This window comes from Heptranchias perlo, unplaced genomic scaffold (assembly GCF_035084215.1).
Source record: "Heptranchias perlo isolate sHepPer1 unplaced genomic scaffold, sHepPer1.hap1 HAP1_SCAFFOLD_43, whole genome shotgun sequence".
Taxonomy (NCBI): domain Eukaryota; kingdom Metazoa; phylum Chordata; class Chondrichthyes; order Hexanchiformes; family Hexanchidae; genus Heptranchias; species Heptranchias perlo.
In genome coordinates, this window is record NW_027139442.1 from 5,135,907 (window position 1) to 5,152,511 (window position 16,605).

Sequence of the window (16,605 nt, forward strand, 5' to 3'; positions counted from 1 at the left end):
AGACATCGACGTTCCTTGAAAATCATTTTAAATACAGTATAAATACAATAAGAAAACGGTCAGGTTGAGTTTCACTTAGTTAATGTGACGGGTGTTGTTCATTGTCTCGTTCCAATCTGGATCACAGGATGAAAGCGCTTCACGCATATCAGGTGTCGCTTTCTTTCTCTTGTTTTTAACCTTGTCAGAGTCGAAAATCCTAGTTCGCAGATGTAGGTTGTTGTGAACGGCAGCAACAACAGAACACTAATCTTACTTAACAGAGGATATTCTTTGAAAGCACTGATCGAAAAAGATGACAAACTGAATGACTTGTGGTGTGTTTTCAGTGTGCTCACAGGTGAGTCGCATCAGCTCGTTTTCTTCCTCAAGCATCAAGTTTAGCTTCATTATTGATTCAGGATTTCCGAAAGCAAAAGGATCTTTCACCCAACGCTTTCCCATCAAATTTTCAAATCCCTCTGCAGGGAAGTAGCGATCAAAATGTTCAGACAGAGCAGCGAGATGTAACTGTATGACACATTTCATTTCATTCCCTTTATCTTCATTGATGATGTTCTCTCCACCCCAGAGGGCTGTGGATGCTCAGTCGTTGAGTGTATTCAAGAATGAATTTGTTAGATTTTTGGAGAAGGAAATCAAGGGATATGGAGATAGGGCGGTAAAGTGGAGTTGAGGTTCAAGTTCAGGCATGATCTATTGAATGGCGGAGCAGGCTCGAGGGGCCGTAAGGCCGACTCCTGCTCATATTTCTTATGTTCTTATCCTGACAGAGGTGCGGTGCCCAGAACTGAACACAGTACTCTAAATGAGGTCTAACCAGAGGTCTGTATAACTGTGACATAACTTCCACTCCTTTTTATTCCAGATCCCTAGAGATAAAGATCAAAATTCCATTACCGTTTTAACTTTTTTTTGCATCTTTAATGAATTGTGTACTTGGTCCCCTAAATGTCTCTCCTCCCCCACTGTTCCCAGCTTCTCCGCATTTAGAATATACCCTGATCTATCTGTTTTATGGTCCAAGGTGGATGACTTCACACTTCCCCACGTTGAACTCCATCTTCCACAGTTTTGCCCACTCACTTAATCTATCAATGTCCCTTTGCAACTTTCTGCTCCCATCTACAATGTTAATTGTGCCACCTAACTTCGTGTCATCAGCACACTTGGATATAAGGGTCTCTACATAAAAACGTAAGAAATAGGAGCAGGAGTAGCCCATACGGTCCCACGAGCCCTCTCTGCCATTCAATCAGATCAGGGCTGATCTTCGACCTAAACTCCACTTTCCCTCCCGATCCCCATATCTCTTGATTCCCCGAGAGTCCAAAAATCTATCGATCTCAACTTTTGAATATACTCAACCACTGAGCATCCACATTCCTCTGGGGTAGAGAATTCCAAAGATTCACAACGCTTTGAGTGAAGAAATGTTTCCATAAGTCGATCCTACATAGCCGTCCCACTTATCTTGTGACTATAAGCTTCAGTTCTTGACTCTCCAGCCAGGGGAATCAGCCTCTCAGCATCTACCTGTCAAGCCGTCTAAGAATGTTATACATTTCAATGACATCACCTCTCATTCTTCTATCTCCACAGAATATAGGCCAATTTTACACAATATTTCCTCATACTACAATTGCAGCAAGACCTCCTTACTTTTATATTCCAACACCCTTACAATAAAGGCTACCATATCATTGGCCTTCCTCACTCTCATTCGACCCTTTGCAGCTCACTATTTCCAGCATGTTGTTCCTCTATTCCTTCTAGAGGGAAAAGAAATGAAGGCTGAAATCATTTTACTATAATTACACCCGTTTATGTTTTGGAAACAATATCCAACTGAACTGTATCAAATTCGATTGCAAACTTAAGAGTTTCTGAAGGAAATAAACAAATGAGAACACTTAATTGCGATGGCCGGGAATCGAAGCCGGATCAACTGCTTGGAAGGCAGCTATGCTCACCACTATACCACCATCGCTGACAATGCACGATGCTAAGATAGTTGATAAACATCAGAACCTGAACAGACACTGCAAACTGTTGGATTTTGTCCTTCATTTGAACTGCTTTCTGACGGATCCTTTCTCGCTCTGTTGCAGTTCCCGTTTCCGCCCAGTAGATGTCGCCAACCCCCCAATCAATGGAAATTACACAACAGCCAGTCATCCTTCAGCTGAAATCGGCCGCATCACCCATTCAGTGAGGTTAAATAATTACATTAAATGATTACGGAGACCTGACTACCAGCTGGGCACGACTGGCTGCTTAATATTCAAGTCTATAAGATCTTTAGAAAGGACAGAGAAGTAGGGAAAGAGGAGGAGTAGCAATATTGCGAAAGGACAATATTACAGCAGTTGAAAGATCGAATATCAATGAGGGTGAGCGGGCAGTGTAAACACTCTGAGAGAGACCCATCACAAATGCCCCCACTGTATTCATCCAGAAGGTATAAGAAGGGCGAGTGCTGGAGATTTCTTCATTCTGCGTAAAAGTATTTGTGAGATTGTGGAAATGTCTGGAAGAGGAAAATCCGACGGTAAAGCTCGGGCCAAGTCCAAACCTCGCTCATCCTGGGCCAGACTTCAGTTCCCTGTGGGCCGTGTTCACAGGCTCCTGCGAAAGTGGAACTATGCTAAACGTGTGGATGCTGGAACCCCGGTCTATCTGGCTGCTGTGCTCGAGTATCTGGCGGCTGAAATCCTTGAGCTGGCCGGCAACGCGGCCCGCGACAACAAGAAGACCCGCATCATCCCCAGATACCTGCAGCTGGCCATCCGCAACGACGGGGAGCTCAACAAGCTGCTGGGAGTGGTGACCATCGCTCAATGTGTCGCCTGATATCCAGGCCGTGCTGCTGCCGAAGAAAATCAGCATTGTCGGCTCCAAGAGCAAGTAAAGCGGCCAAGACTTAATCTGATAACCCAAAGGACAGGACCAACTTATTGAAATCTTTGAAGAAGGAACAGAAATTGAATACAAGTTTAATGCAGTAGATGCAATATATTTGGATATTCCGAAGGCCTTCGATAAGGTACCGCATTGTAGACTCATGGCTAAGTTCAGAGCATGTGGTGTCAGGGGACAGGTGGCAGAATGGATAGCAAGCTGGCTACAAAACATAAAACTGAGAATAGAGGTTAAGGGTCGCTACTCAGACTGGCAAAATGTGGGAAGTGATGTTCCAGTTGCTGGGACCACTGTTCTTCACAATTTACATTAACGATTTGAATTTGGGAATCGGAAGTACAATTCCAAAATTTGTGGACGACACCAAATTGGGGAATGTAGTTAACACAAAGGAAGAATGCATCAAAATGCAAGAGGACATTAATAAACTTACAGAATGAAGAATAAGGAGGTCACACACTGCTTGGATTATAAGAGTCTAAACGGGATAGAGGAGCAAAGGGAACTCGGGGTACAGATATACAAATTACAAGAAGTAGCGACGCAGCTCAATAAGGTCATAAAAAGGAAACTCAAACACTCGGATTCACTTCTTGAGAGATAGAATGGAAAAGCAAAGAAGTTATCTTAAACTTGTATGGGACCTTGGTTAGACCAAACTTGGAGTATTGTGCACAGTTCTGGTCTCCATATTATAGAAAGGACGGAGAGGGATTGGAGAAGGTGCAAAAACGATTCTCATGATACGAGAAATGAGAGAATATTCTTATCAGGAAATGCTGGGTGTATTTTCTCTGGAAAAGTGAAGGCTGAGGCATGACGTGACAAAGGTCTTACGATAGGCTTTCATAGGGTAGACATAGAGAAAATGTTTCCACTTGTGAGGAGTCCAAAACTAAAGGTAATAAATATAAAAAGGTCGCTAATAAATCCAATCGGGAATTCAGGAGAAACTGATTTCCCCAAAGAGTGGTTAGAATGTTGGAAACGCTACTACAAGGATTAGTTGAGACAAATAGCACAGATCCATTCAAGGGGAATCTAGATTAAGACACGAGGAAGAAAGGAATAGAAAGGTATCCTGATAGAGTTAGACGAATTAGGGAGGGAGGAGGCTCGTGTGGAGCATAAACGCCGGCACAGACCAGTTGGGCCGAATGGCATGTTTCGGTGCCTTAATTTCGATATAACTCAATGTAAAGGCTCTTTTCAGTGCCAACCACTGTATCTGTTACTGTCTGAAGGGAGACGCTGATAACATGCGACCTGTGTTGCTTTGAGCTGCTTTTGTCTCGTTGTAGACGAGATGAAGTACTAATGGGACTGGAGTCGGTGCACCGACCACCGCTTCTGGACCCCAGTCCACACATCATCTGATTTCTTGTATTTATTTAAACTACTTGCCATGCCATGCTCGTAAAGCATCACCAGAACTGATCGACTAATCTTTCTACATCTGTGGAATTCAGCGCTTCGCTACGTTTCTAATCTATTTTGTTGGATTATTTACAAAACGCATCAAACACACTGTAGAATCAGTGAGATCTAACTCTGAGCAGAAACAAATAACAGTGAACGGCCTGGTGCCCAGGAGATCAGAAACATTACTTCGCCTGTTAACAACTAAACCGTGTTTCGAGTCCACCGACCCGCGTTGGTTCCATATGGGGGATTAAGCAGATAAAGCGGGAGGGGAGGAGTCAGAGTGACAGACAGAGCGCAGAGCGGCCTCTGATCTTCCAGCTCCACCTCCAGCTTTCTCCACCCGCCAATTTAAAACCGTTTATCCATAATAGAATCGAAACACTGTGCTCCGCACAAACCCTTACAGACTCGGGCTTCATATTCAAGGATTTCCAGAAACCTGGAGCTTCAACTAAGGCATGTTACAATTAACAGTCAGTAATGTTCCTGCCTAAATACAGTCCCTTCGAAAACAAGTCACCCCGCCTCCTTCCATTTCAGTCCCAGACCCGATTCTATCTCCCCACACATCCCCTCACAGACGGGATCAGCAGTTTACAAACACCTTATTCCAGCTGATTTGGAGAAACTCGTGTGTTGTGGTTTGAGTTGTGATGCGGAGTTTCTCCACCAGTGTTACCGTCTCATAGAGACTCTCGCCCTGAATCTGTGAAAAGAAAATGACCATGAACTGTGACTGGAGCCTTAGACTTCCCCAGTTACAGTGAGGCCCGTTCCGGACATCTCATTCTCTCTGTTTTATATCAGACTGTATCCCACCTTCATGTCCAGCAAAACAGAAACACACACACTCTGTCACTCTTACACTTCCTATCAGTGTGTTCATATCACGCTCAAAAGCAGTATCGACCCCAATATACTGCATCAGAGAGAGAGGGGATGACAGACACGGTGAGAGAGAGCGGAGAGACAAATGCCGCAGTATCAGTTTCAGAAGAACCTGTGAAGTTCCGCTGAATCCAGAAAAATCCTATTGGAGAGACAAAAGATGCAATCTCATCTCTCACTGATATTGTACCAGACGCAGACACAATATTAATCCTACACTCAGTGCAGAGAGTGACAAAAACAATGCGCCACATTTAACCCTCTCTTGCCTGCTGTACTATATTCGGTTTTGCAGCTCAGGACCGTTCGGTAATACTCTCAGTGACCGAGAGTTTCACTCTGATTAAATAAATCTGGGACCGGTGCTGTCAGATATTAATCCTGCACGGTCCCAACAAACACACTGACTCACTCTTTCCTCACATGTTTCTCCAGGATTGGTTTGAGAAATCCTCCCTCCCCCATCCCCGAGTTTCGGAGCGACACGTCAGATGTTTCAGTAAAGAGTCCAAGACTGAACAGAAACCACATGCTCATTTCACAGCCGCTCACTTTATCTCTGAAAGGCTCTTTACCATCAAAAGATACAGAGAGAAACAGCACGGATGGAAACATCTCGTTTTATAGTTGGAGATTGTAAAGTCCGTCTGGATTTCTGCGTTAGGCACTGGTGGAATCCCATCTGTTTCCCATTCTGGTGCCTGTTCCTGCACTGCCTGTGGACCCCATTCCCTCTGACCTTTCCCCCAGCCCCACTTCCTTTGCTCAGACTCTGAAAAATTCCAATTGGGGAAAGTTTCCATCGATTTTTGTTTTGGGATTGAAACCAGATATCTGCGCATGCGCGTCTCAGCCCCGCCCCCAGCGCTGGATTTTGGTGAGCAGAAGAGCGCATGCGCGCTCCCCTCCCCCAGCTCGGCCTGTGGGCGCCATTCCCTCAGTGAGCGGAAGAAGATGGTTTAAAACAGCCGGGAATGGAGAGATCACGGCCCCCGGGGGAAGGGAGCAAAGAGCAGCCTCGTTACAGCAGCTCATCGCTTCGGGACCGTGTCCGCAGATGGGCTCAGAGATCGGCATTGAGTCCGGGGGAAGGGCAGGGGGAGTCCGGGGGCTGTTTGTAAGAGGCGGAGTGGATCAGGAACTGGTCCCGGAACATGGAGTGAGCGGGGGAAGGGCGAGGCCATTCTCGGGCTGTGTGTGTACAGGGTGTGTCCAGGGTAAGGGAGACAGAATGGGAAGAACCTGCTATTTAAAATCATTGCTGCTATCTCTCCCCAAACCAGTAGTGAATGTTCCTGGTTTAGTTCCATTCTCACCCTGTTGTTTTTGGAGAGTGAAGAGTGGAAACAGAGTCGGACAGTAAAGATGTGTGGACTTATACAAAGAACATTTATTGAAGGCACCAGGTGAGAAGTGTGAAGGACACAATTTAAACAACTGGTGTTATATTTCTGTTGAACGGTTATTGTCCTGGGAGAGGGAATTAGAAACCTGACCTGTACAAAGTCCCCGCCCCATCGGGTAGTCCCATTCATGGATCAGTGCAGGGGTTGGGTTGAGTCTGGATGTCACTAAATTGTTGTAAAACAGCCCAACACACCTGGTGTGCAGAAGCTGAGTGCTGCAGTACTGCAGTGGAGTCAGACACTGACACTCTTTGTATCGCTGATTGACATAATTATCATTAACAGAGCTATTAAACTTATCACTTTTGTATTTTCTGCCTCACTGGTTCTGGAGTTACAACAGTTACTTTTTTCTTCTGACAGAAAAATACTTGAAGGGCCAAGAATAAATGTGATGCTTCCTCCATCCGAGGCACAAGGAACAGTGCAGCCAGCTCCTCCTCACACACAGTCGGTACGTTATCATTCACAGAGACACAGACAGGTCCTCAGTTCCACAGTCTCAGACAGCAGAAGCAGTCAGTCCCAAACTGATCCCAATATCCGGAGGCACATTTTCAATCCAACACGGAAACAGAGCAGGTGATGCAGACGCTGTTTCCATTTCCCCCTAACTCAGTCCCACTGACAGGTAGATAAAAAATCCCAGTCCAAAGTCATGCTTTAAGATTGTCAATCCCACCGTAGGTTAACAGTAGCTACGAATTAAATACCAGATAGTAATCACACATGGTGTCCGATTGAAAGGTACGGAATGAATTGCAATAATGTAACCCGAGATTCAAATTGAATACTTGACCAGAACTCTCGCACACATGTGAGTTTAATACATGTCGTATCCATTCGAATAGTGTAGCATGAGATACAAATTGCAGACAGGTCCAAAACTCTCATACAGTGTCAGATTGAGAAATGCTGTGACAGCGTAACATGAGAAACAAATTAGATATCAGTTTATAATACACTCATGGTATGAGATTTAAAGATACAGTATCAATTCTATTAGTGCAGACTGAGATACACATTACACAGCAGTCCAAAAATGTCATCATATCAGTTTGAAAGATATATTATCATTCAAATTTGTGTTCAGAGATACAGATTTAATCATAGTCCAAAAAGCACACAATTTATCTGATTAAAAACCTCCAGCATCTTATCCGAAAGTGCATCCATATTTACAAATTAAATAATGAGAAAAACTATTCAAACATTAAGATATTAAAGCTAAATTATTGAACGCTATAATATAAACAGAGAGAATAATTTTACAGACACAGAATGAATCCCACACTCGCATACCGTACCAGAGACTGAGACATGCAGAAGGAATCTCAAACTCACATACAATACCAGAGACTGACAGATACAAAAAGTGAATCCCACACTCACACACAGCACCAGAGACTGACAGGTAAAGTATGAATCCCACACTCACACAAGCTACCTGAGACTGAGATACAGAAAGAATCCCAAAATAACCTACAGTATGAGAAACTGCATATGTGGAAATAATACAACACACACACACAGCACTAGAGAAGGTATATACAGACCGAAACCCACACACAGTACCAGAGAAGGTATATACAGAGTGAATCCCACACACAGTAATAGAGAAGGTATGTACAGAATGAATGCCACACACAGTACAAGAGAAGGTATATACAGAGTGAATCCCACACACAGTACCAGAGAAGGTATATACAGAGTGAATCCCACACATAGTACCAGAGAAGATATATACAGAGTGAATCCTGCACACAGTACCAGAGAATGTATATACAGTATAATTTCCACACACAGTACCAGAGAAGGTATATACAGACTGAATGCCACACACAGTACCAGAGAAGGTATATACAGAGTGAATCCCACACACAGTACTAGAGAAGGTATATACAGAGTGAATCCCACACACAGTACTAGAGAAGGTATATACAGAGTGAATCCCACACACAGTACTAGAGAAGGTATATACAGCGTGAATCCCACACACAGTACTAGAGAAGGTATATACAGAATGAATCCCACACACAGTACTAGAGAAGGTATATACAGAGTGAATCCCACACACAGTACTAGAGAAGGTATATACAGAATGAATCACACACACAGTACTGTAGAAGGTATATGCAGAATGAATCCCACACACAGTACTAGAGAAGGTATATACAGAGTGAATCCCGCACTCACATAGAGTACCAGAGTGTGACAGATACAGAATCTATCCCACAATCACACACAGTACCAGAGACTGAGAGATCCCAAATGAATCTCACAGTCACCTACATTAGTACAGGCTGATTTACACTTAACATACCAGACCAAATATCTCATAATGTCAGATTGAAAGATACATTATCAATTCCATTGGTGCAGACTGATCTACACATTACATATCACTACAAAAAAACTGACACAGATTCAGACTGAAATATACAGTATTCCATTCACACAGACTGAGCTACACATTATATACAAGTTCAAAAATGTCACCATATCAGTTTGGAAGACACACCAAATCACAATTGTGTTTCCATCGATACAGATTTAATAGAATTCCAAAAAGTGCCCACATTCTCTGATTATAACCTGCAACATTACATTTTGAAGTGTATCAGTATCTACCAATAAAAGACTGGGGAAAATATTCATACATTAAGGTATTAAAGTACAGTTTTGAATGCCGTACAATAAACGGAGATACAATTTACTTAAATATAATGAATGAATCTCACACTCAGATACAGTGCCAGAGACTGACATGTACAATGAATCCCATGCTCACACAATGTACCAGTGACTGGCAGATCCAGAGTGAATGCCGCACTCACACACTGTGGTACAGACTGACAGATACAGAATTTATATCACTCACATACTGTATCAGAAATTAAGAGGTATGGAATGAATATCTCACTCACTTACAGCACCAGATACAAACAGAAACAGAATGAATCACTCATACACGCGCGCGCACGCACACACACACACACACACACACACACACACACACACAACCAGAGACTGATAGGAACACAATTAATCCCACACTCACATACAGTACCAGTGATTGAGAGATACAGAATGAATCCCACACTCGCACACAGTACCAGAGACTGACAGATACAGACTGAATCCCACACTCACACACAGTACCAGAGAATGACAGATACAGGATGAATCCCACACTCACACACAATACCAGGGACTGACAGATAAAGAATTAATCACACACTCACACACAGTACCACTGATTGACAGATACAGAATTAATCTCACAGTCATGTTACTGCAGACTGAGTTGCACATCAGATACCAGTCCAAAAACCTCATAGTGTCTGATTGAAAGATGCAGTATCAATTCCATTAGTGCAGACTGAGCTACATTTTATATACATTGCAAAATACTCATACAGTATTATACTGAAACATACAGTATCAATACCATTGGTACAGACTGAGCTACACGTTACACACAAGTCCAAAAACCTCATAAATGATCAGACTGGAAGATGTAGTTTCAATTCTATTATCACAGACTGAGACACAGATTACATGGCAGTCCAACAATCTCATAAATGATGACTGGAAGATACAGTATCAATTCTATTCGCACAGACTGAACTACACATTACATATCAGTCCGAAAATCTCATACAATATTAGGCTGAAAGATACAGTATCAATTTCATTAGTGCAGACTGAACCACACATGATATAGCAGTCCAAGAATCTCAAAGAGTATCAGACTCAAAGATACAATATCAATTCCATTAGCACAGACTGAGGTACATGTGACACACCAGTCCAAAAATCTCATAGAATATCACATTGAAAGATTCAGTATCACTTCCATTAGTGCAGACTGAGCTACATCTCACATTCCAGGCCAAAAATCTCATACAGTATCAGACTGATAGAGACAGTATCCACTCCTTTAGTGCAGGATGAGCTACATATTGCATGCCAGTTCAAAAATCTCATAGTGTTCGACTCAGATACAGAATTAATTCCATCAGTGCAGACTGAGCTGCACACTACATACCAGTCCAATAATTTCACTGTGAACAGATTGAAAGGTACATTATCATTCACAATAGAGTTCAGAGATTAAGATGTGATCCCACTCCAAAACTCACACATGTTGTTTGATTGAAGAAAATTAATATTTACAGATTAAATACACGATGAAGAACTATATCATTTAAAGTGTTAAAGATACAGTTTCAAATACAATGCTGTAAACTGAAATAAGAATACAGAATGAATCCAGACTTGCACATTGTCTCAGAGACTGAATTACAGAATGAATCCCAAACTGAGATAAAGCAGCAGAGAATGGCAGATACAGAATGTATCCCACACTCAGATACAACACCAGAGATTGACAGATACAGAATGTATCCCACACTCAGATACAACACCAGAGATTGACAGTTGCAGAGTTAATTCCACACTCACACATAGTACCAGAGACTGACTGATACAGAATGAACCCATCACTTATATGCAGTACCTGAAACTGACAGATGCAGAATATACCCCATGCTCACACTCAAAAACAGAGTCTGACAGATACAGAATGAATCCCAACGTACCAGAGACTGACAGATACAGAATGAACCCATCACTTATATATACTACCTGAAACTGACAGATGCAGAATATACCCCATGCTCACACTCAATAACAGAGTCTGACAGATACAGAATAAACCCCACCAGACACAGTACCAGAGACTGACCTCTACTGGACGTAAGCGAGAACTGTAAAAGAGCGGAACAAATTCACATTTCCTGTCGTGGGAACAGAAACAGGACAATGTGCAATGTGAGGAAAGTTTCTGTCTGTAACTTTTATTCTCGTATTTTTGCACATTTTGATAGTGAAAAATGAAGTCAATTGATTCATAATATTTTTTTTGTTTTACTCATTCGATAGTTGTGAATTTGACCCATTATTTTTCACTTACATTGCGCAGTATTTCTCTCTAATTTCTCAGGATGATTTACATTGCTCCTCTGTCCCGTTTAGACTCTTAATTTCCAAGCAGTATGTGGCCTCCTTAATCCCCTTGGCAAAATGCACCAGCTCACACCTTTCTATATTGAAATTCAATGGCCATTTACACGGCCGTTCTGCAAGCTGATTTTGTCGTAGTCTTCCTCGATATAGACAATAATACCCGAAATTAATTACAAGAATTTATAACAGCGTTGCAAGTAGTGTTTGGTCCAACAGCTCGTCTCCATTCCCAGTTTTTCTAAATCCCACTCGTGCAATATAATGTGAAGAATGAGTTGATCTTCTGTCCCTCTCTCATCTGCAAACTTCAATGATCCGGGATTTGGGGACATCTACTGGCCGGAAGCAGAACTGCAACAGTTCGGAACAAATTGCTGAAACCGGACAATGTGCAGTGTGAGCGTGTTTGTGATTGGTGCCAGTTACTAAATCTGATTTTTTTTCTACCTGCCCTGTTTGTGATTGAACAGTAAACAGAGCCGGACAGTAAGGATGTGGGGAGTTATACAAAGAGCATCTATTGCAGGCATCATGTGAGAAATATGAAGGACACATTTTAAACAGCGGCTCTGTGGTTTTGGTTGAACTGTTAGCCCCATCGGAGAGGGGATTAGAAGCCTGACCTGTGCAAGGTCCCCGCCCCATCGGGTCGTCCCATTCATGGATCAGCGAAGGTGTTGGATTGTGTCTGGATGTCACTAAATTGTTGTAAAACAGCCCAACACACCTGGTATACAGAAGCTGAGTGCTGCAGTACTGCAGTAGAGTCAGACACTGACACTGTTTGTATCACTGGTTTTCATTTGTGGATATTACAATGATTATTAACAGAGAGATTCAATTGATCACTTTTGTATTTTCTACCTCACCTGTTCTTGAGTTACAAGACTTAATTTCTCTTTCTACAGGCAAATACTTGAAGGACCCAGAATCAGTGTGATGTTTCCTCCGCAAGGAACAGTGCAGCCAGCTCCTTCTCACACACAGTATGTACATTATCACTCAGAGCACAGAGACACAGACAAGTCATCAGTTCCACAGTCTCACACAGCAGAAATAGTCAATCCCACACTGATCCCAATCCAACAGTCAAACAGAGCAGGAGATACAGATGGAATTTCCATTTCTAAACAAATCAGTACCGCTGACCGGCAGATAAATAATTCCCAGTCCAAAATCACACCCAGTATCAGATAGAAAGGCTCTGTTTTAATCTCACATTAGTTCAGCCTTAGCTACAAATTAAATACCAGTTAGAACTGACACATGGGACCGATTGATAGATACAGAATGAATCACAATAGTGTACCCCGAGATTCAAATTAAATACCAGCCCACAACTCACACACATTATGAGTTTAAAGATGCAGTATTCATGCCAATAGTGTACACTGAGATACAAATTAGATACCAGTTCAGATGTTACCCATATTTGACTCACATATATGTCCACAAACTTCATAGTGTCAGAATGAAATGTACAGTGTCAATTCCTTTACTGCAGACTGAGGTACACATTAGATACCAGTCCAAAATTCTCATACAGTATCAGATTGAAAGATACAATATCAATTCCATTAATACAGATTGAGCTGCTCATTATATACCAGTGCAAAATTCACATGCAGTATCGTACTGAAATATACAGTTTCAATTCCTTTACTGCAGACTGAGGTACACAGTAGATGCCAGTCCAAAAATCACATTCAGTGTCAGACTGAAAGACACAGTTTCGATTTGACTCGTATAGACTGACCCACACGTTACATGCCAGTATACAAATCTCACACAGTATCAGACTGAAAGATACATTATCAATCCCATTAGTGCAGACTGAGCGACACATCATATACTGGTCTAAAAATCTCAGTGACAGGTTGAAAGATACAGTATTAATTCCAACAGTGCAGATTGAGCGACACATGATATATGGTCCAAAATTCGAATACAGTATCGTAATGAAAGATACAGTATCAATTTCATTACTGCAGACTGAGGTACACATTTGTTACCAGTCCAAAATTCTCATACAGTATTAGATTGAAAGATGCATTATCAATTCCATTAGTGCAGACTGAACTACACATTACATACAGTCCAAAAATCACATTCAGGGTCATGCTGAAAGATACAGTATCAATCCCAGTATTGCAGACTGAGCCACACCTTACAAACCAATGTAAATATATTACACGTTATTAGACTGAAAGGCACAGTACGAATTCCATTAGTACAGACCCAGCTACATATTGTATGCAGTCCAAAATTCGTATATACATATTATCATATTGAAACATACAGTCTGAATCCTATTAGTGTAGACAAAGCTACACATTGCAAACGATTCCAATAATTACTTCAAACTCATGCTGAAAGGTATGGCATCAATTCCATTATTGCGGACTGAGTTATTCCTGACATACCAGTCCAAATATAGCACAAAGTGTCAGGCTGAAAGATAAAGTATCAATTCCATTAGCGCAGACTGAGCTACACAATAAATACCAGATCAATAATTTCACGGTAATATATTGAAATATACATTATCATTTACAATAGTCTTTCAAGAGATTAAGATGTAATCCTACACCAAACCTCACACATCGTTTGATTGAAACAAAATACAGAAGTGTATCCATATTTAAAAAATAATGCTAGACAAAGGACCGTGCAAACATTAATGAATTAAAGATACAGTTTCAAGTAACATGCTGTATCCTGAAATAAGAATACAGAACGAATCCAGACTTGCACTTTGTCCCAGAGACTGAGTTACAGAATGAATCCCACACTGAGATAAAATTCCAGAGATTTCCAGTCACAGAATGAATCCCACACTCACAGGTGGCTCCAGAGACTGACAGATACAGAATGAATCGCACACTCACAGACAGTACCAGAGACTGACAGATACAGAATGAATCCCACACTCACAGACAGCACCAGAGACTGACAGATACAGAATGAATCACACACTCACACACAGTACCAGAGACTGACAAATTCAGTATTAATCCCACACTCACACAAAGTACCAGAGACTGACAGGTTCAGAATGAATCCCACACTCACACAAAGTACCAGAGACTGACAGGTTCAGAATGAATCCCACACTCACACAAAGTACCAGAGACTGACAGATACAGAATGAATCCCACACTCACATACAGTACCAGAGAATGACAGATAGAGAATTAATCTCACACTCACAGACAGTACTGGAGGCTGACAGATACAGAATGAATATACAGTCTGACATCGACTGGCCGTAAGCGAGAACTCTAACAGAGTGGAACAAATTCACATTGTCTGTCGTTACAGAAACAGGACAAAGTGCAATGTGAGGAAATAGTTTCTCTCTGTAACTTCCACTCTGTTTTTTAAAAATATTTTGACAGTGAAAAAATAAGACAACTGACTCATAATAAAGTTTTTGTTTTGTTGATTCAAAAGTTGTGAATTTGCCCCATTATATTTCACTGTACATTGCGCAATATTTCTGTCTGATTTCTCAGGACATGAATTAGATTAATTCAAATAAATCGAACTAAAACACAAATAAAAACTGAGCACAAAGCTGGAACTTTTAATGGCGACCGTCAAAAGTGAAAGGGATGAAAGGGAGAGAAAAAAATACCAAAAATGCTGGAAAGACTCAGCAGGTCCGGCAGCATATGTGGAGAAGGGAAGCTCGGGTTAACGGTTCAGGACTATGACCCTTCAATAGATCAGAAAGGTTAATCCGACATAATTTAAATAAGGGACGGGATTCAGCAGAGAGAAAAAGCTTCAGAAAATCTATTAATTTCACTGAATCCGGGCAATTGTTTCCCGTATCCACTGTACAGATCAGTGTAAATAATAATACAAAGGGAAAGAGTTAAATTCAAAGTTATGGGGGAAATAAATGACCTTTAAAAGTTTTTTTAAAATATAAATAAGACCCGTTTGTGTTTTCGAAACACTATCCCTCTGAACATCATCAAATTCGGTTCCAGTCTTGGTGATTCTGAATTCAGCGTGCTGGGATTCAAACCTGTTGGAATTAACTGTTTGGAAGGCAGCTCTGCTCACCATTATAGCGCCTTATTTCACTAGGAGGGAAAAATCGTGTGTTTCTGTGGAGTTTGGGTTTGGGTTTTCTGGTACTTTAATCATAGACAATAAATAGTTTCCAAACATCAGCCCCTGAACAGACACAAAAAGCTGGTAGAATTTCTCATTCATAGATATTAAATAAGAGGATGGCAAAAGCGAATAGGAAGAGGTTAGGAAGAAGTCACAAAAACAATTAGGGAAGAAAACAGCAACTACGAAATCAAATTATCAAGGAATATAAAAAGAAATAGTAAATTATTCCACAGACACAAAAATAACAAAAGGAAAACCAGAATAGTTTGAGTGCCACTAAGGGATGCACAAGATAAACTCACAGGTAATGTCAGCGAAATGGCAGAAATATTGAATTGTTACTTTGCCTCAGTATTTACCAGGGAGATTAACAGGGTAAATATGATATAGAGGAAGAGGTAAATAAAGATATCAAAACATTTAAGTTAGAAAGGGTGGTTAAACTGGTCCAGATGGATTGCATCCGCACATATTAAATGAAGCAAGGGAAGAGATAGCAGAGGCACTGTTACATATATAGAAAAAAAATCATCACAAAAACGAATAGTGCCAAAGGGCAGGATGATAGTTAATGTGATTCATATATTTTGAAACAGGAGATAGAACAAGTCCAGGGAACTATAGGCCAGTTAACAAAAGGTCGGTGGTAGGAATGATCATGGAATCTTTTACTCAATGAAGCAATCGAAAAACATCTGGAAACCGAAAATATAATAAAGAATAGTCAGCACGGATTTCAGAAAGGGAGGGTTTAACAGCTTGACAGAGGGTTTGAAAGTTTAAATTACAGTTCAACATAACT

The 16,605-nt window shown here is 41.3% G+C and overlaps 1 long non-coding RNA gene, 1 other non-coding gene and 1 pseudogene across 2 annotated transcripts; 2 read left to right on the forward strand and 1 right to left on the reverse strand.

Moving 5' to 3' along the window:
* Positions 1 to 16,605, forward strand: part of LOC137312388 (zinc finger protein 850-like) — a 568,085-nt pseudogene that overhangs the window by 483,735 nt on the left and 67,745 nt on the right.
* On the reverse strand, positions 1,919 to 1,990 carry trnag-ucc (transfer RNA glycine (anticodon UCC)). Its single transcript has one exon. It is a non-coding gene; the product is annotated as a tRNA-Gly (tRNA).
* LOC137312407 (uncharacterized) lies at positions 6,120 to 15,086 on the forward strand. Its single transcript, XR_010960717.1, has 3 exons — positions 6,120 to 6,641; positions 7,005 to 7,095; positions 12,581 to 15,086. It is a non-coding gene; the product is annotated as an uncharacterized lncRNA (long non-coding RNA).